The sequence below is a fragment of the Aulonocara stuartgranti genome, assembly GCF_965226115.1.
Source record: "Aulonocara stuartgranti genome assembly, chromosome: 13".
Classification (NCBI taxonomy): Eukaryota; Metazoa; Chordata; class Actinopteri; order Cichliformes; family Cichlidae; genus Aulonocara; species Aulonocara stuartgranti.
The window spans coordinates 24,219,602-24,240,101 of NC_138949.1; the positions used below are offsets into that span (position 1 = coordinate 24,219,602).

General features: G+C 40.9%; 1 protein-coding gene and 1 long non-coding RNA gene across 2 annotated transcripts in view; one reads left to right on the forward strand and one right to left on the reverse strand.

The window, feature by feature from the left end:
• Positions 1 to 20,500, reverse strand: part of LOC309720100 (uncharacterized protein) — a 32,197-nt gene that overhangs the window by 2,384 nt on the left and 9,313 nt on the right. The gene's annotated exons all lie outside the window — the stretch shown is intronic.
• Positions 785 to 18,532, forward strand: LOC309720101. The gene is made up of 3 exons (XR_014280408.1): positions 785 to 937; positions 18,048 to 18,171; positions 18,423 to 18,532. It is a non-coding gene; the product is annotated as an uncharacterized lncRNA (long non-coding RNA).

The window sequence follows — 20,500 nt, forward strand, 5'->3', positions numbered from 1 at the left end:
GACAAAGACTATATAAGAATTCATTTCCCATCTAAACAATATAATCCAGACAACTGAAGTTGCAGCGTATGAAACAAAATGTGTGCAACTGTCATTTGTGCTACTCCCAAAAACGACAGTGGCACAAATAAACCACAAGGTGGCAGCAGATACATTTGAATCAAAGAGGTGGCGACAAACTGAAGGACTGAGGAAGGACTGAAGCGATCTACAGATGCAGTTAACCTAAATGTAAAAGTTGTCATAATTTATCAGCAGCAACATAAAGCTTGTGGGGAGTGTTATATCTGTAGGCAGCGATTCTGCATGTTTCACTTAATAAAGCCAGACAGTATTATCTTTAATTATATAATAATAAAAGATTTAGACTCTTAAACATTCGGGATCTGTATTTGAAAATCTAAACATATATGAAAAAAATGAAAATGCTTCCCAAAGCCTCTTGGCTATGAGTGCACATATGTATGCTACATCTAAAAATACAGCCACATGCTTATAATGTGCAAAATGTTTACAATAAAATGATGTTTTGGTTTACAGTTGTGCTCAGTGTGATTTTAATGTATTTTTTAATCATTGAGTATTGTTTTTGGGTCATTGGTCATTATGAGGCACAGCTGCATATGTCAGCCTTGTGTGTCTGTGGTTACATTTGTAATGCGATAATGACTGCAGTGCTGTTAAAGCCTCTGCTCGCGCGCATGCACGTGTGCGTGCGCACTCATGCGAGTGTGCGCTGACACCTGCTAGAGAGCTGCTTATTTGCATGATAAACGTGCAGCCCATCTTGTTAAGCGCCCTCTGAATGCAAACCGATACCGCCTGTTGGCCCCGCACCTGAGAGGTCAACGCTCAGCCGACTCACCCACCAACCGGGGGCAATTACCGGAGAAATCACAGTCGGGTGGAGGAGCGAGTCAACCCCGCGCTTTTAAAGGTTGGTGTGAGTCTAACCTCTGCTCGGGATAACCTGAAGGCAGACTCCTCTAGTAAAAGCAGCTGCTGAACATGTCCAGTGCGATGACAGAGCACGCCCCGTGTGCACGCTGCGAATATTTCTGTCAGTCTAAAAAGAGGTGGAGAGGGCCCAGACTAAATTGGATTGATTTTAGGTGGGCTCTCCCTCCTCAGCACCCCTCCAAAGAGAGTCTTTTACCACGCTGCCGCCGTCTCCTCACCGGCAGTTTAGCAGTAAAACATTTTTATAATCAGACGTTATTGTTCGCCGCCTCCTTGTGGGAGATGCGCCCATGTTCATTTTTTAAAAGGGCAAATCAGCCATAATTCAGTTTATAAACTGCTGCGCGCAGGGGAGAAATGCCTGGATGAATATTCATTAGAGTCCGCCCGAACTGCCACGCTCGGTGATTCATTAGGCATATGTAAATATCACTCACTTTAATTGCCCCTAAACTGACTCAACATAATGTTGTCATTAGCAAATTATTACTTATTTGCGATACTAATGGTGCGCGGAGCTGAAGCCACACATATATGATTGCAATTACAGCTCGTTTTATTCACAGGGTGACTGCGGGATCTGATGGATCTGTAATCCGTGTGTGTGTGTGTGGCTAAAGTGGCAACAATTAATTTCCTTGATTCTGAGTCTATCAGCCAACACAAACACACCGTGCGCACATCCTGCCAAACCAGCCCACGATAACAAAATAAATCGGCGTGTTTTAACATACCTTTAGAATGAACTCGAAATCATTTTAAAAATCGAAATGTTGAATTAACCTAATGAAAAACCAGTAAAAACCAAACAGTAACTTTATCAATAAAGGAAGCATGAAAATGTTTATGCGTGGATTCCATCGTGCTTGATATTTAAACAGTATAAGAAACATAAAATGTGTGTTTAAAAATATAATACATGCGCAAAAAATAAAATGAACGTGTTTTCTTCCTCACTGATCATGAACAAATTTATTGATTTTGATTCATAACTCCTGTACTGGTTGATTTATAATGCTCTTTAAATGTTGCAACACTGCTTTTGCATAAAATTTGCTTTAGAAAAACAAATATTTTGATGATAAAGAAAATTATTTGATCCTTTAAAATTAGAGGGTAGATTTGAACAGACTTAAATTGAAGAGAAATATTATTTTTCTTCTTTCAAATACTGTTTGCTAACAATATAAGGCTACCTGTTTGAAAGGGCCACGGTGTAATTCATTATTCATGTTAAATTTCATCAAATATCCCCTAAAGCTTCATATTAAATTAAGGGAAATCAGTCAGTGTTTAATTACTTTGTGTGTGTTCAGTTTACCTTCAGAAAAACAAGGCTCAGCCTCAGATTCCTGTCAGGTACCTAAATCCTCTGATGCATGCTGAAACCAGCGGCTGTCACATTTAAAAAAATAAAAAAAATCCCTCACTGCTTGTCACAGTCTGCAAAACACAGCTCAGTTTGGAGTTGTTTTATAGAGGCAGCAGCAGTTTGAAACAACAACCATGACAAAACAGGCCCACAAAACAGAGGGAGAGGCAGAGACAAATAATGATGTGCGTGTGTGTGTGTGTGTGTGTGTGTGTGTGTGTGTGTGTGTGTGTGTGCGCGCACGCATCTGTGAGAGAGAGTGAGGGAGCTAATAAAGTAATGTGATGGATGATCTCCTTTCTCCCAGAGGGACCAGCACCATGTAAATTGGCCCACACAATGCATTATGGATAAGGCAGTTGAGATTATAGCTTGTTAATGTGTCCCTCCCTCGTCCCCTCCCTCCCCTCTCTCCCCCTACTTCTTGCTTTTCTCCCTCTCTCTCTCTCTCTCTCTCTCTCTCTCTCTCTCTCTCCATCCCTCTGCTTCGGCTCAGGCAGTGACATGGTCACCTCATTGTCGGGGCGCGTGGGTCTTTTAGCTGCAGATGGAGAGGAAGACGAGCTGTACTGCAGCGATCTGCCAGACTTATTGGAATAAGTTTATGTATCTGTGCACGTGTGTGCATGTGTGTGTGTGTGTGTGTGTGTGTGTGCGTGCATATGCTGCTCGCATTGTGAGGACAACAGTTTGTTCACCCAGTCACATCACAAGGAGTCACCTCCCAATGCGGGGGGAGAAGGAGTAAATAAGTAAGCTGCCTTTTTAAGGGTTAAGACTGAGCATTTGTCTATAGAATTATAACAGTCATCAGGGGATATATGGAAGTCAATGCAGCATCCACCTAAGTGGCAAAAACATGCTAATGCATGTGTGTGGTGTGTTTGTGAGAAAGACAAGCCAATCGCTAAGCAGCCAGCAGAGACAGTCCGTCAGCAGGGGCCAGGACTGTGGACATATGTCTCCTTCCTCCCTCACCCACACTACACCCCCCTCAGCCTTCCTTAGAGGGTGCCAACCCCCCCTCCTCCCACACAGCCCCTTTCTCTCCACCTTACAGGCCCGTCCAGGGATCTGTTGGGCCATCTGTTGAAGCATGGCCAGAGGAGCCGGTCTGGAGAAAATGCTCTAGAAAAAGGCCAGTGTTGCTGTTGCTAACTAGCAGGGCTATGTTTGTGTATGTGTGTGTGTGTGTGTGTGTGTGTGTGTGTGTGTGTGTGTGTGTGTGTGCGCCAGGGTAGACAGGCCCCATATTGTTTGAGCAAAAAAACATGTCTGTGTTGTCTTTAAAGCCTGTATATGTTGTTAATGAGACAGAAAGCATTTTTTCTCTTTATTAATATAACTTGAATGTGTTGATTGTGATTGATTACATGAACCTCGTTACAACAGCATGATGACACTCATGTTAGCCTCAGGTCTTAATAGTCACACTGGAACTGCTACCAGGCTGGACTACCTGCATTTCCTCATCACTTGTATGTGAATGTATGTGACTGACGTTAGCAGAACACAGTGAAGAAGGTGCAGAGAACTTCATATGTGAGATCAGTGACTTAACATGCATTAGTGCTACAGCTCACTCATGCTCTCTATCACTTTGTGCAGCTGGAGCTGTGTTAGATGGCTAAGTTGCATGCAACCTTTCCAGCTGACACTGGAGAGCATGATGGATTAACATTATATAAAATACACCGAACAGACAATGACAACACTGAAGACGTAGAGAGTAGGTTATAAATTAAAAGCTATACTTATGAATTGTTGAGCTTAGGGGAAGATTTAGATTTTTGTTGCTGCACTGAACCAAACCAATCTTTCCTGAACATCAGCTCAATAAAAGGTTTAATCAGTTTGATGTCACAGGAAGATCTGAAATAATTCTGGAAAATCTGGAAAACAGCATCTGTGACCTGCAACCGGTTATGTCACTTAATCTGTGACCAAATACATAAATGAACGATTCCTCATTATGAGAAGAAAAAACAATCTTGCTGACATACAGCTTATGTTCAAATATTTGACGCTTGGAGAGAGAAAGCAATAATTAAATGTTATTAATAAAGCGTGTTTAAATCAAAGTGCTATACTACGAAAAATTTAAACAATGAAAAACTAAAAGTAGTTCCTAAAAATCCGTAATGCACACATTCACAGCATTTATGTAAAATAACACAAGAGCAGCTTGTCCTCTGAACACAGTTCCAGATATCAGCTTCCAAAAGCTTAAGAGGAAAAAAAAGCTAAAGAGAAAAAAAAGCATTTCTTTAGCTCAGATTTAAATATCGCCACAGCTGATGAATTTCTGAGGTCGCTTGGGAGAGTTTTAGTTCAACCACAGCAGAGGCACAATAAACTTCGATCACTGGACAGTCAAGAGTGACTGGGAAGCAGACCCTAATGATCTTCAGGAAGTGAATGGATGCAGCATATGTAGCACATATGCAGGTGTAAGACCATTTAAGGCTTTAAATACAAATAGTGCAACTTTATAGTAGTATACTACTAACTGTGGTTTGTAGTCTAAATGTAACAAATCTGACGCTTTTAAAACAAATTCTATTTTTACCAACAAATTCTGTCTTCACCACTCATCTGATCTTTTTCTAATGCACATTATTTTGATTAATGAAATAGGAACACAATTTAAAATTGTTTGTAGAGGTTTAAAACCCTTTTTTTCTTTCTTTTTTTCGTGACATAATCATACAGTAATTAAACTGTCCTTGTGTCACACTCGAGGATACGGCGAACAAATGTGTCACTCAGTAAAAACCAGCCAAATCGCAAACCCTTTTCTCTGTAAAGAAAACCTTGGAGAAAAAGACCCAGAGAAAACTATTGTGCATTTAATGCTATTGACTAAATGATAATCTTAAAGCTCGTAGTTCGCTTTGGCAAATGTTCAGCGGGGATGGAGAGCATATGTAATCTGTACCCAACTGGCTAACAACATTCAAAAGCAGCTGCGTGTGTCCTTTAAGGGGTCTAATAAACAAGCATGAAGGAAAATGGCTGAACGATCCCACTGAGAGCTCAACACCTGCACACACTCAGCTCACCAAAACAGCTGGTGCGATCCACGGCGAGGTTTTCCCTCGTTCTGGAGAGGAGTCTTTGTTCGATCTCAGCTGATATGATAAGTTTGAATGTTCTTTCATTGGAGATGTTTAAATACCATCTCAGGTCAAACCATTTTATCACACAGCTGCTTAAATTGTGAACCACTATTTTTGAATCCAAAAGTGCACAAAAGTCACCATTTTTATCTTTCTTTACAAGGTTGCTCAGGTAAAATCTGCAAAACTGCTCGCTTTTTGAAGCTTTGTGTTGAGTCATTGTTTGCAGTTTATGGTCCAGGATCCTTGTGTCATTTTTAGCTTTCACTGAAACCAACAGTACACAAGAGATAGCGGAGCATTTCAAGACTTTGTTGTTCTTTCAGGAGTTTGTGGAGAAAAAATACAGAAGCAAAGGCTGATGAGTTCATCACAATTAAAAGCTTATGATGTGATGATCCACTATGGCTTGGTTTAGTTGTTATTTAAGGTTTAAAGCAAGACATTAAAGAAAACAAACAAATAAATAAATGCTTCTTCATCTACCTGTCAATTTTGAGATTGTGGAAAGAAAAATCCCTCATACACATGCCAGTATTCATTTAATTACTCAAATTATTCTATGTTTAATAAGATTATACCTCATGTGCAAATTACATCCAATTTCCAAAAACTTAAAAATAGATAAATAAAGAAATAATTAACTTAAATCCACTATGTAATTGTTTTACAAGACAAAGCTTTCAAAGCCTGATTTCATACTCTGATAATCAGAAAGTGTTCAAGCAGTTTCAAATACTCTAATCACCGCAGTGTTTTTTGCTTCTTTTTTTTAGTACAAGCTTTCAGAAGCTCGCTGCATTATTTTCAACTGAAGGAATACAGTTGTGAATAAAATGTCAAGCTATCTCTTTACCTTATTCACCTGCAATCTCACCTGAAATAAATCAGTAACTAATGGGCAGTTATGGTTAAAGACAAACAAACAGGTGAGCTCACGGGCAGCGCAACCTTTATTTTTATTTCTGCAGTAGATCAATACAGAAGTATAAACAGTACAAGTTCAACATTTCACTTATTTCACTGATTAATCTGGCAATATTTTATAATAAAGTATAATATTAATTATAAACTGCCAGAAAACTAAGCCAGAGTCGACTTATTCAAATAGTTTTGTTTAGTTGGATGTTTAAAATTGAGACGTTACATGAATGTAAATCAGATAAACTATCACTTTAGAAGCTGGAGCGAGCAAAAGTTTTGCTTTGCTACTTTACCACACAAGCAAACCATCGTGATAGATTTTCTGTGAAGTGACCAATCGGTTAATGATCTAATAACTTCATCTCCAGACCAGCTTCAACCGTCTGTTTTGACAGAGCAGGGCAGGATTTCCTCAAACTTGAAAATCATCTGTTAACGGTTTAAATCGTGCAGAGTCTCCTTGGCTCGCTGCGTCTTGATAAGCCCGGCAATCTTCGGCTCTGTGTGTGTGTGTGTTATGTGTGTGTTTTGTGTGTGTTTTGGCTGGACCCTCCGCGGCTGTGTGTGTGGGTGGTTGCCTCCACCCATTAGAACGGGTCATCTCTCTCTCATGGAGAGTTTTCACGGCTGTGGAGCGGATTAGGAGCAGAGAGGGAGGCAGACAGAGAGAGAGGAGAAGAGATTATTGGGCATGCTGGAAGGAGGAAGGAGGGAGTCTCAAAAAGCGAGAATTAGCATCTACACTTCAGCATTTGTTTGTGGTATGTAGCTGACACTCATCCAGAGTGCCCGGGTGTACAGTGAGTACAAATGGAGGAACAAGTGAACACTGGCATCTCGTCACGAGTGGCCTTTAGAAGAGAGGAAAGGAGGTCTGAAGGGAAGAGAGAGGAGACTGTTGGGTTAAAGAGAGCCTATGTTAATGCATTTATAATTACATAAACTACAAGACAGGTTAAATCTATGCTGACATTTTAACAAGGTTTAAAAATCCGAGCCAAGATAATATTTGTTCCAATCCCTGCTTATTTAAACTAAATTATCTTGTAATTACAATTGCAGTGTGATAAGTTTCACTTTGATTAACAGATAGAAGCTTAAGGTGAAAGTCAAGCACATAGAAATTAAAATATTCTTTATTTAAATATTCTAAACCAGTCATGTGGATGCAAATTGACTAAAGGCTTACTAACTTTTTTTATGGCTTATGTGATCGAGTCTAGAGGTCCATGATAAACTGAAACGACACCAAAGCAGAAGAAGTTTAAATATCTAGGGTCAACCATCCAAAGAAACGGACAGTGCACAAAAGTGTCAGAAGAACAGCAGGAGGAGTGAAAGACATCTTTTACAAGATGCTAGTGAAACCTGCTGAGGTATGAATTGGGGACAGTGGCACTGAGGAGGCTGAGGTGGAGGTGGCAGAGCTGAAGATGCGTAGATTTTTATTGGGAGTGACCAGAGGGAAAAGATTAGAAATGAGTATATCAGAGGGACAGCTCAGGATGAGTGCTTTGGAGACAACGTTAGAGAGGCAAGGCTGAGGTGGTTTGAACATGTGCAGAGGAGGGTTATAGATATACTAAATATAAAGAGTGTTGAAGATGGAGCTGCCAGGCAGTAGGAAAAGAGGAAGATTAACTGATGTAGTGAACAAGGACATGCAGAGGGTCGGTGTGACATAAGAGGATGCTTTTGAGGAGGATCTGGAGGCAGATGATCCACTCTGGTGACTGAAGGGAGCAGACAAAAGAAGAGTGTCTTGTTGTGGTTTTCCTTTCTTTCCCCACCGTTTATGGTTATCCGCCCCACCCTTTCCCCATCTTGTGTGTAACTTGAAAATTTACGGACATCCCAAAATGTTACAATATACCTTCTGGACCAAGAAGATTGCCATAAAATTCCAAAGTTGCCTTTGTTGTTGTTTTTTGTTAGAAATATGTCGCATATGTTGCAGTGGTGACATTTTGAAGCATGTTCGTTTAAACTGGCTTCTCATTGTGTAAAATACGGGACGGGGGTTGGGGGGGGGGGGGGGGGGGCACCCATCTGTCAGCATGCCACATCTCAAAGCAATTGTTTAAAAAAAGAAGTTGCAAAACCAACGGCGTTAAAATGTCATTGTGTTCCATCTCATATTTATAATGAATTACAGGCTCGACAGTCAGAGAATATATGATCGTCTTTATGGAATGTTTACATCTCGGTTGGTGTCTGAATGGAGCCGGGAGGTGATTAAGACATGAAATGAACCAAACATTAAACCAGACAAAGTTTCGCATTTACAATTAAAGTTTGAACTACGATCTTAATGGCTGTCCCTCTCTTTCACACACACAAAGACACGACACATCCCCCCCTGCACACACACACACACACACACACGGAGGAGCACCATTCGCCAGTTGGTCTTAAAGAGGCAAATTCCTCCACAGCATTTTCTCAACATCGTAAAGCGTCTGCCGTTAAAGCAATGTTTTTTCAATCCGTCTGCTCCCCCTGACATTTCCAGATAACGTTGGCGTTAGGTTGATTTGGGGGAATTTGCACACCATATGCTGCTGTGTCAAACACCTACATTTAAGCCGACTATGCCTCTGCATCTCCTAATAGCGGCATCATTGGAGCTTGTTTATCTAATGTGCCTGTTAATGTTATTTATTGGGAGTCTGCCCGCTATCCAGTTCCTCCATGCATGCTAAGGAGACAGACATAAGATATGCAAATGCTAACGTCGACCGAACTTTGTGGCAGTAAAACAGAACATTTGCATTTGATGTAGCACATAATAAACTAGTTATTAGCATTTTAAATGCGTCAAACAAACTTGAAAAATGTGGCCTGTGCTGATGTGCTTTTTATTATTGCTGTGTGCAAGGAAAACACACATACACACGCCGCACGTGCCTTCAAACGCTCAAAAAAAAAGAGTGCATGGGGAGACACATTACTATAAAACTGCTGTACACAGGACAGGATGTCACGAGGCAAAGAGTCACAGGACGGATGATTTTGTTTCCTCACCGTCTGGTATTTTGGTGCCATAAACTTCCTCTTTCTCAAACTCTACCTATTAAGCTATGAAGAAAATTTCATCTCATCAGCAAATCAGAGAAGAAACTCCAGTTTCAGCTTTGACAAGAAGAGATGATAAACAGGCTGGCCTGCCTGCTGCTGATTTATTAACTGAGACACAAGCATAGGCTGTATATAAAGGATGGACATAGATTTTCTGGTCTGAACAATGAAACCAAAGTGAAAGTGCCTTAAAATGCCATTCTTTTCAGTGGCCAGCGGGGGGCGATGGTTTCAAAAAGAAGGCAGATATCTCTTACTGTAATGCACAAAATTTGTGTTCATTTACCTTGAAGAGTTGAGGAACCAAACATGGCCAGATGTAGCTGCTGGGCTGAAGACACAAGTGTACGATTATGCTGGTTTTTGCCACAGTTTTAATGGTATCCCTTCAAGGTTTAAAGACATACAAATACACACAGATAGATGTTGCAACTGTTTAAAAACTTTGCAAAGAAAACCCCTCGACAAAGTCTCGGCCTTTGTTTTTTACTTTTTCTCCTCCTTATCAGCTCGTTTGACGTGATATTGTCTTAAGTGGAGACACCTATCGTTTCAAAATATTAGTTAGTGTTGACGAGAAATAAATATAGCACAGCTGCAGGGGCCTATATGACCTTTTAAGGAACAATTTTAGCTGCTACTATAGGTCAAATGTTTGTGAAACTTGCACACAATGACTACCTCAAGGGTCTATAACCACACTGTGCTTAAGGTAATACAGGTTGTTTTACGGGGACTCGCTACTCCTCGTGGAGTATTGGTGAGATTTCACTGAAACAGGATTTATTTGTCCTTGATGTGACTGTTAACAAGCTTCCTTGACGTCTCTGTGGATTTTATTTCTCACTAGTTTGTGCAAGACAGCAAACCAACCAAGAAAACTTGTAACTTTCTTTCTGTATTTCATGCATTATACTAACCTATTAATTGTGATGGATCATAAGTCAGATACGTTATTGACATGCTGCCATTAATCCACCTGCTAGTAGTGCAAGGATGCAATCAGAAGCAAATTTGACTTCAGTGACTTGCCCGAGGACACTTTGGCAGGTGGAAGATCAAACAGCTAACCATGGGAGTAGCAGCACAAGTCAGCTGATCACAGCCTGCACATGAAAAATCCACTGTGCTCACCCAATTTTTGGTTCCCACCGGTGATATTCCACTTTAACCCCTGCTGATAGCCTCAAACCCAGCCTCAAAGTATCCCAAGCAACTGTATTACTACTGCTGGTGTTGGTCTCAAGCCTGGATAATGGATGGTCGCATCAGGAAACACATCTGGAATTAAATTTTGCCAAATCAAACATGAGGATCGATCTGTAGCAGGATCAGCCAAAGACACCGTTACCCCATAGCTTAGCAGCTAATTCCTATGGCTATAAATAAAGCAACAACAGTAATAATGTGTAAATAAACTGATATTTATATGGCATTTTTTTTGCGTATTTTCCTGAGCATCCATATGAAATTCTAGTATTACGACTATCCTGGTACCTAAATGATTTTAATGGGAGTAACACTCATTAGTTAAGCTCATATTTCTTTTTTCTATCTTCTCTTTCTTTTTAGACTGTTTGTGTGATTAGCATGCTGAGCCAGAGCTTCAATGAATAAGAAGCATGGATGGCTTATGTTTCACTGCCCCTGCTACCTAGCGAACACAGAGCGCCGGGGGGGAGCTGTCTGAATTGGTTTTTCATTAGGAGTTAATGATGTGATAATCTCTCTAACAGTATCCAGGCCTTAGACACTGCAGCCTGCAGTACTCCTCTAATCGAGTGTGTATGAGTGTGTCTGCCGTCCAACATACATATGTTTAAAAGAAGGGACTGTATTTGTGAATGTGAATCATTATAACCCAGTGTGGATGGTGAGCGTTATACAGCCAGGGTTGAGATGGATGGGCAGTCATCACTGAACCACACATGCACGCAAACATGTGCACAGATCAGACCTGATCTGATCTCTACATGTAACCCCGCTCACCCACCCTCACCCCATCAGCTTAAATCTTACATGTTAATCTCCCTCCTTCTCTCTGTCTTTCTCTCAAACACGCACAAACATACTCGCTTTCATTCCCCGCTTGCAGAGACCCCTGCTTCATTTTCTGGTCATGTGCACCCATTGCGAGGGGGCGAAGCGGACACAAAGTGAAACAGGGAGCAGAATGGGGAGGAGAGGAGGCGAGGCTGGAGCTGCGGCCTGAAAGGAGGCGGTGGGAGGTGTCTAATTGTCCCACGCTGAAAGGGACAGTTAAAAGGAGAATCTTGTTGCAAAAGCTGGTGGGCTGGGCTGGAGGCTGGTTAAGTGCTGGTGGTGTGTGTAACCGTGTGTGTGTAACTGTGTGTGTGTGTCTGTGTGTGCTTGTATGAGTGTGAGTCTAATGAGGAGGAGGATGACTGATGACCAAAGGGAGGATGATACTGAAGAGGATGAGTTTAAAGGTTAAAGAAATAAATTAAAATTGCAGTTAAGTTAGTTTTAGAGCAAAAATATTAATATCAACACTCAACACGATCCAATATTGTAATTAGCTAATAAAAAAGCTAATTAATTCCAAAAATGTATAACTAACAGCGTGCATAGTGTCACTTTCACTCCTGGTTTGCACTCACACACCCTGAAAGACATCCAACAAAACAGAGGTTATAAACTATGTTGCATGGTAGAAAATCCAATTAATTCATATTTAAGACAGTACTGCTTATTGACAAAACATATTATACTATCTAAGACAATGCTGGTATAATTTTAATGTGATGAAAATGCTGTCAAGGAGGTGGGGTGCCCCCGGCCTCTCGGCCTAGGGCTCGGTCACTCAGGCGCAGCTGGGGGCCGGCGGAGCTCACGGGCGCGTCACTGCAACTCCCCCTGACTTCTGCTCCGCGGCTGCTGGGCGAGCCCTCATCTGGGACTCTCCTCAGCTCTTACTGGGACAGTGGCGCGGCTGCCCCTCTGTTGGTCTTCCATGGTCTCTTGTGTTCTGGGGGCCTCTGGATGTCTGGAGTTTTGATCTCCTCCATACCCGCTTCACACCCTGGAGGACGGGGCTGTGGCCCCCCCACACTCCCTAGCAGATCATTACATGGAGAAACCTTTGGAATGCAAGCATGCTGATCCACACAGGTATGCACACATGGGTATTCACAGACGCGGACTAAAGCTTTCTTGGCTGCTGCCTCAAAGCACACTGTGCGCTGTCTATCTTGCGTGCTGCACAATATCGTTTATTACTTAGTAAATACTGACTAGCTAGTTTATTGTGATGGTGCTTTGTTTTCTCTATTATTATGTTGCTCTTTGTTGTTTGCTGTCTCCTCTGTTTGTTTTTTTTGTTTGTTTGTTTGTTTTTTTTCTCCATACAGGTGACCCAGGAGTTTTTTTGTTTTTTTTTGTCTCTCTTCCCCCCCCCTTCTCACCGTCTCTTCTCCCCTTTGGTTTTCTTTCTTTCTCTCCCCCTCTCTCTCTCATTCATTCCCCCTGTCCTATTTATTAAAAAAAAAAAAAAAAAAAAAAAAAATGACAAAGGATGAACTGAAGCTCTGCCATCACGTAATGTCGCATACTGCTGTTTCTGATGTCATTTAGAAAAAAAAAGAAAAAAAAAAAAAAATGCTGTCAAACCATGATAATACTGATATAAAGCATTTGCTTTCCCTGAGAAAACGAGACAAGGCCTAACATGTGAGGCACATGGGCAGTATATGTAGTGCCTTAACCTTGCCTTTTTACATTTTTATTATGTGTTACATTGGTGTGCATCATGAATGATCCACTAATACAAATAAGCCCCTAGTGTACCTCCAAGTATATGTTGGTAAATATAATTACACCATAATATCAAGTAAAAGAGGTGAAAATTCCATTCGTTTCTTGGGCTGTATTATAAAGTATTACTAAAATTTCCAGAGGAAACTCTACCTACCTTGGTTACTTTTGTACTTATGCTGTATCACTGCTATTTTACAATAATGTTGCTGCTGCTTTCATCTGGTGGTGATAGATTTACACTTTGAGTTAGGTCATGTGTCATCAGTGACAGTAGCTCAAAAAGAAAAAACATTACTTTTTTTTAATATAGTCATAAAAATCATTTTCACAGATTTTCTTAAACTATCTTATGGTCACCCATTCCTACCACCTGTACAGGCCATCCAACAAATTCAAGTTCTTTAATCCATATCACTAGTCATCGCCATGCACCCACCAGGTAGTCATGCTAGTTACCTCAATCTAATGCAATCTAACAGCAGTTCATGAAGTAATCACAACCTCTAATCTACTGAGTCGTGTCCCGGAGCATAATTTTTCATTGGGCTAAGCTCATATATATAGATTCAAGGTTCAAGGTTCAAGGTTCTTTATTTGTCACATGCATAGTTATACAAGTATAACACACAGTGAAATGTAGCCTGACACGCTCCTCGACATGTGCAAAAATGGGGGGGTGTAGAGGAAGAACATTATATATATATATAAAAAACACCCAGCACGCCCCTGCGGGCGGTTTATCCTTCAAGCTCGGGTCCTCTACCAGAGGCCTGGGAGCTTGAGGGTCCTGCGCAGTATCTTAGCTGTTCCCAGGACTGCGCTCTTCTGGACAGAGATCTCCGATGTTGTTCCCGGGATCTGCTGGAGCCACTCGCCTAGCTTGGGAGTCACCGCACCTAGTGCTCCGATTACCACGGGGACCACCGTTACCTTCACCCTCCACATCCTCTCGAGCTCTTCTCTGAGCCCTTGGTATTTCTCCAGCTTCTCGTGTTCCTTCTTCCTGATATTGCTGTCATTCGGAACCGCTACATCGATCACTACGGCCATCTTCTTCTGTTTGTCTACCACCACTATGTCCGGTTGGTTAGCCACCACCATTTTGTCCGTCTGTATCTGGAAGTCCCACAGGATCTTAGCTCGGTCATTCTCCACCACCCTTGGGGGCATCTCCCATTTTGACCTCGGGACTTCCAGGTTATACTCGGCACAGATGTTCCTGTACACTATGCCGGCCACTTGGTTATGGCGTTCCATGTATGCCTTGCCTGCTAGCATCTTGCACCCTGCTGTTATGTGCTGGATTGTCTCTGGGGCATCTTTACACAGCCTGCACCTGGGGTCTTGCCTGGTGTGATAGACCCCAGCCTCTATGGATCTTGTACTCAGAGCTTGTTCTTGTGCTGCCATGATTAGTGCCTCTGTGCTGTCTTTCAGTCCAGCTTTGTCCAGCCACTGGTAGGATTTCTGGATATCAGCCACCTCCTCTATCTGCCGGTGGTACATACCGTGCAGGGCTCTGTCCTTCCATGATGGTTCCTCGTCTCCCTCCTCTTTCTTGGGTTTCTGCTGCCTGAGGTATTCACTGAGCACTCGGTCAGTTGGGGCCATCTTCCCAATGTATTCTTGGATGTTCCTTGTCTCATCCTGGACTGTGGTGCTGACACTCACCAGTCCCCGGCCCCCTTCCTTCCGCTTAGCGTACAGCCTCAGGGTGCTGGACTTGGGGTGAAACCCTCCATGCATGGTAAGGAGCTTTCTTGTCTTTATGTCAGTGGCTTCTATCTCCTCCTTTGGCCAGCCTATTACCCCAGCAGGGTACCTGATCACGGGCAGGGCGTACGTGTTGATGGCCCGGATCTTGTTCTTACCATTCAGCTGACTCCTCAGGACTTGCCTGACCCTCTGCAGGTACTTGGTGGTTGCAGCTTTTCTAGCGGCCTCTTCATGGTTCCCATTCGCCTGCGGGATCCCCAGGTACTTGTAACTGTCCTCTATGTCTGCAATATATATATATATATATATATATATATATATATATACATATATATATATATATGTATATATATATATATATATATATACATATATATATATATATATATATATATATATATATATATATATATATATATATATATATATATATATATACATATACATATATATATATATATATATATATATATATATATATATATATATATATATATATATATACATATAGTATATACACTGGGTGAATGTGCAGTAGTAGCAGCAAGCAGGTGAATTCTGTACATTAATATGAATAGACATCTGACATTCATGTGCCATCACTTCAAATGCACTAAGCTACTAGTAACTGAAGGGTTAGCTTTAGGTCTGTGAAGGTCTGTTAGCTTTAGCTTTACTGACCTCGTGCAGATCAGATGCTTCATTACCAAATGGCATGATTTAATTTGACTTACTGTTGTAGAGTATATCAGCAGAGAGGACATTTTTGGGTGGGCATAGACACCAACACTGTGGGGTTGTTGGTTCTGATTAGCAAGCTAGCTGTAGCGCTACTAACACAAGATGCAGGATGTAGCTGGTGTTAATAGCTTTGCTATGTACGGCTCAAGTCTGTTGTCCTTAGGCCAATGCTCAGGTATACAGTACAATATATACACTGATCTCTCAGTTGTGTTACAACACATCTGACTTAGACGCAGCAGTGCATCAAGGAGTCCAAGCATGCACCAAAAGGATGCTGTCATTTAACGGTCACAGGTGTTTACTTGATGTTTGACAAAGAACTGTTAAAGATGTAAAAGATTTCTTGCACTGATATGTAGCAAAGATTCTAAACTAAATTGTTTTCCAAAATTGTTTTCAATAAGGAAAACAAGAATTGCACACATTGATCAGTCGTGCATTGGGATGAAAAATATGTGTCTGAAAACTTCATTGCTTCTGTTTGATAAAAACATGCCTCAGAAAGCTTTGAGATGCCAATTTTGTATCAGAGTGTGTTCAGACAGAGAGAAATAAGAACATGAAGGTATGTTTCTTCATTACTGAAATGTTAATTTGACTTGTTTTTGCCTAATTAACGCCAGTGTCTTCCAAGAACAAAACAGCCCGACAAATATTAATTAGGACCTCAATATTCATGTTGGCAGAGATGGTTGTGAGGTCTGTAATTAACGAGATTTTAATCGTTTGATCATCTCCTTAATTAAAGGCTTGTTATAATTTGAAGGTTTGTTTACTTTTCACAAAATAGGAATGAAGAAATCTTATTGATATTCTTTTACCCACAATTCACCCAAAGAAAACTGAGAAGGCAAAATCAAGCTTTTAAAAGTTGCCATAACATATCTGAGAGGTGCGGTACATCTTTTACTTTTCAAATGTTGACCTATCATTTAGAAAAATAAATCTCAGAACTACTTTTTTTTACGGTTTTTGCTTGGCATCACTGTGAGATATCAATACTCCTGTTGCTGTCTTCCATCTGCCACTCAAACACTTCAAACTAAGCGAAATCTCTTTTAGTGAAACTTCAAACTGTGGTTTGATGGTGTCTTTGATGGGTAAAATGAAAGGAGTATACATCCACAGTTATTCATGCATGGATTGTATTCAGTAAAATGATGTGTAGGCAACGTTTCTGTAAGAAAAACAAACTATCCACTGTCAGCTCAACTATTTGCAAGAATTTACAAGTTTCTTTTTTTTTTTTTTAGATTATATTAGCATAAAAACACATTTGTCCTCCTGAAGAAGGAAGAAATATAGATTGAAAATCATTCACCACAGTTAATAAGCCACATGGCAGGAGCCCAATGCATTTAGGCATGTACATATGGTCAAGACCACCTGCTGAGGTGACTGAATGTGGTGTGGTTGTTATTTCAGACACTCCTGATCTACTGTGGTTTTCCACACAACCATCTCTAGGGTTTACAGAGATTGGTCAGAAAAAGAGAAAATATCTACACGCACATTGTGCCTCACCAACTGAACATTGTTTAAATGCCACAGCTTACCCGAGTACTGTTGTTGGTCATGTCCGTCCCTTTATGACCACAGTGTACCCATCTTCTGATAGCATCTTCCAGCAGGAAAACTCGCTATGTCATAAAGATCAGATCATCTCAAACTGGTTTCTTGAACACGATGATGAGTTCACTGTGCTCAAATGGTATCAAAGAATTATGGCAGTCCAACACAGTACTAGCAAGGTGTAACTTATGAAGTAGACAGTGAGCATACAGTTACTTGACTGCTACAAATGAACGGCTCTAGGTTTCTGTTCTCACTTTTATATAGATGTTAATGGAGGTCCATATTAAATAAAGTCAGAATAACTCTCAGCAACAACTGCAATACATTTTTAGGTTTGTGTGAGCAATTATATTTGAACCATCAGTAACTAATATATAATTGAATTTTTATTTATTTAAAGTTACTGTCATATTTCTGTTTTTTTTGTTAATTTGTTAAAGTATGTGGCATGAACCAATGCCAGATACATTCACATTTTACTCCTTTGATAGTCCTTTAAAGTGAAAGTTAGCATCAGATACAGAAGAGATGGCACAAAAGACAAACTCTACAAGTAAAAATAAATTCTACAATATAAAACACACAACCCAACTTTTGTTAATATGCCAGCAAAGAAAAAGGTTTTAAAGCAATTTTAAATCAATTTTAATTGTTAGTGTCTTGTAGCCTCAAGCAGTTCGTTTTAACAAAATTGTTCAGCAGTAAATGTTACATTTTGGTGATTTTTGAAAAATAATGTTAACAGCTTCATCTTATTTATGATGATATATTTTGGCTTTCAGGAGAGTCCCGGTGAAGCTCTAATCTCTTAAAGCCATAACAAGATTTCTAATGAGGTCCTGCAGCACATAATTAAATGTGTAAGGTCACAGAGTGAAGACTCATATGCCCACCTCCACAGACCAGGTAAGTGTTTACAGTCTTTACTGAAGTAAAGCATGGTTTGATATACAGACGATTACTCCATGTGAACTAAAGCAGAAAGAACACAAAGAGGCAAAATGAGGAGACAAAACATGTCTAACTCCTGACGATCTTTCCCGTTCTGCATTTCAGAGTATGTGAGAACTCAACACATAAAATTTTTAGTTCTTTTTTATACCAGTGACATCAGCTATTATCTTTGGCTCTGACTTTTACTTTCTTTATTGTCTCAGGTATGTGTGTCATTGTTCTTTAAGGTAAGAGATACTCAGCCAGTCATGTGTCACAGACACTCACTGCTGACCACAAACTACCAGAGAGAAGCTTCCAGTCACTGTGGACTGTCCTGAGACTAGTAGAGGTGGTCTAGTAGCCGGAGCCTCCCAGGAGGTAGATGAAGAGGAGACTGGTTGCTATTTTTCAGATGTTTTTACATTTAAATGGAGGATCTGACTCAAACTCTATGGGCCTTTAGAGATCATAATAAACAAGATCTTCTGAACTTTTAGTTGTCTGTCGTCTTCTACTGGATCCTATCCCAGGTGCACCAGGCAGGATGCAAGATGAACAGGTAAATAGCAACAGGTCACTTGCAAAGTCCACATAGAAAGCCCCTCAGCCAGCTGATGGGTTCAAACCTGGGACCTTCTTTCTTTAAGGTGATGGTGCTAACCACCAAACCATCATGCAAACATTATAAAAAAACTGTAAATGACCTATTATGGACTTAACTGTGTTACTATCTTGTGTTTTTGGGGTCAGTAATCTAAGCAGACCTCCTACTTCCTGCTCTTTGGTGACACATCAGAAATGTTTTTATATATCTCAGTCATTTAAAGGCATCTCTGTCTACATGCACACATGTGCAACACTCAATTTTCTCATGACCCAACGTTGCATGAACCTGTGATGCCTAATACACATGCATTACAGAATGGTATATGTACAACATTCAAACGGTGACATCTAAGATAAAAAAGCAATAGTGCTGGCTCAATTTGGGTCCCTGTGATTGTGTCCTTTTGCTGCCCAGAGAGCTGATGTGAGAGGGCAGAGAGCCACTTCTCAAAGAGAGGAACAAAAAAAATGTGAGAGGGTTTCAAGAGAAGAAGCAACCCTAACCAGAATCTTGTGAGAAGGAGTACAGAGAGTGAGAAAGAGTGTGAGAGGAGGAGAGAGGGGGAGAGATAAAAAAAAAAAAAGATACGAACAGAGGAATAAAAGGAAAACGAGGAGCTTACGCAGTGAAAAGAGCACATTATGGGCGACCTGCTGCGACAGTAGTGTGGGGAACAGTGAATAACTGCCTTCATTTAGGCCAGTGTCCTGGTGGTGTTGAATCAGAGGCCTCAGATGGACACACACACTCACAAACACTAAAATACATAAGCAAAAAAATACCCTTTGCAAAGCATGTGTTCCTGCACAGATTGATATCTGACACACACACACATGCTAACAGACCTGCTCTGCCCCTCTCATTCACACATTTCTCCACATTGGCCGGATTAGGAACACTTTCTCTTGGGTGTGCGAGGCTGCCCCACACACAAAGAAACACTTGGGGACAGGATTAGTAGGCTTACAGGGGATTCACATATGTCCAGTTCAAGCAATTGGTATTCAAAGCTTTACACTATCAAATGCCACCAAGAGAGAGCAAAGCCGACCAGCGCTTTTCTTTGCATTGGCAGCACCTTTATGAGAGGGGCTCTTTTGCTGGGCCAACAATGAGGCTGTGAATACACATTTTTACTGTTCTACCAGGGGGATCTCATTGGTGAAGGATGAAGCACGGAGCAGAGTTTGAGGCAGACTTTATTATCGGGGGTTTGAAGTGCTGGGTGGGTGAGAGTGCAGACGGATGGATGGATGGAGGCACGGATAGACAGATGGAGCGATAGGGATGCTGAGGTGGTTGGTCAGAGGAAGAGTGCTTCAGTTACTTCCACATGTTATTGTTGGTGGCCCGTTCCCCCACTCCACCTCGACAAAACAGATCTGGAGTAGACTCTTCAGAGTGGAGAGAGCACTCTCAGCTGCTCAATATAGACAATACTGACTCAATTTACACCATTCGCCCAATATTTTAATGCACATTGAAAGATCAGCTTTTTGCTTCAGTGGATAAAAACTAACGTTTTGACTGTTTTCACTGCGTGTTGACAATACAGAATTTTTATGACTGGTTTTAAGATTTAGTAGTTTTTCTTCCCTTTTGTTTTTGACACATCTGTGGTTTGGCATGTCTTTCCATTTTGTCGTATAAAATTTTTTAGACGTGGTTTCTGTGCATGGCTTGTATTTGGCT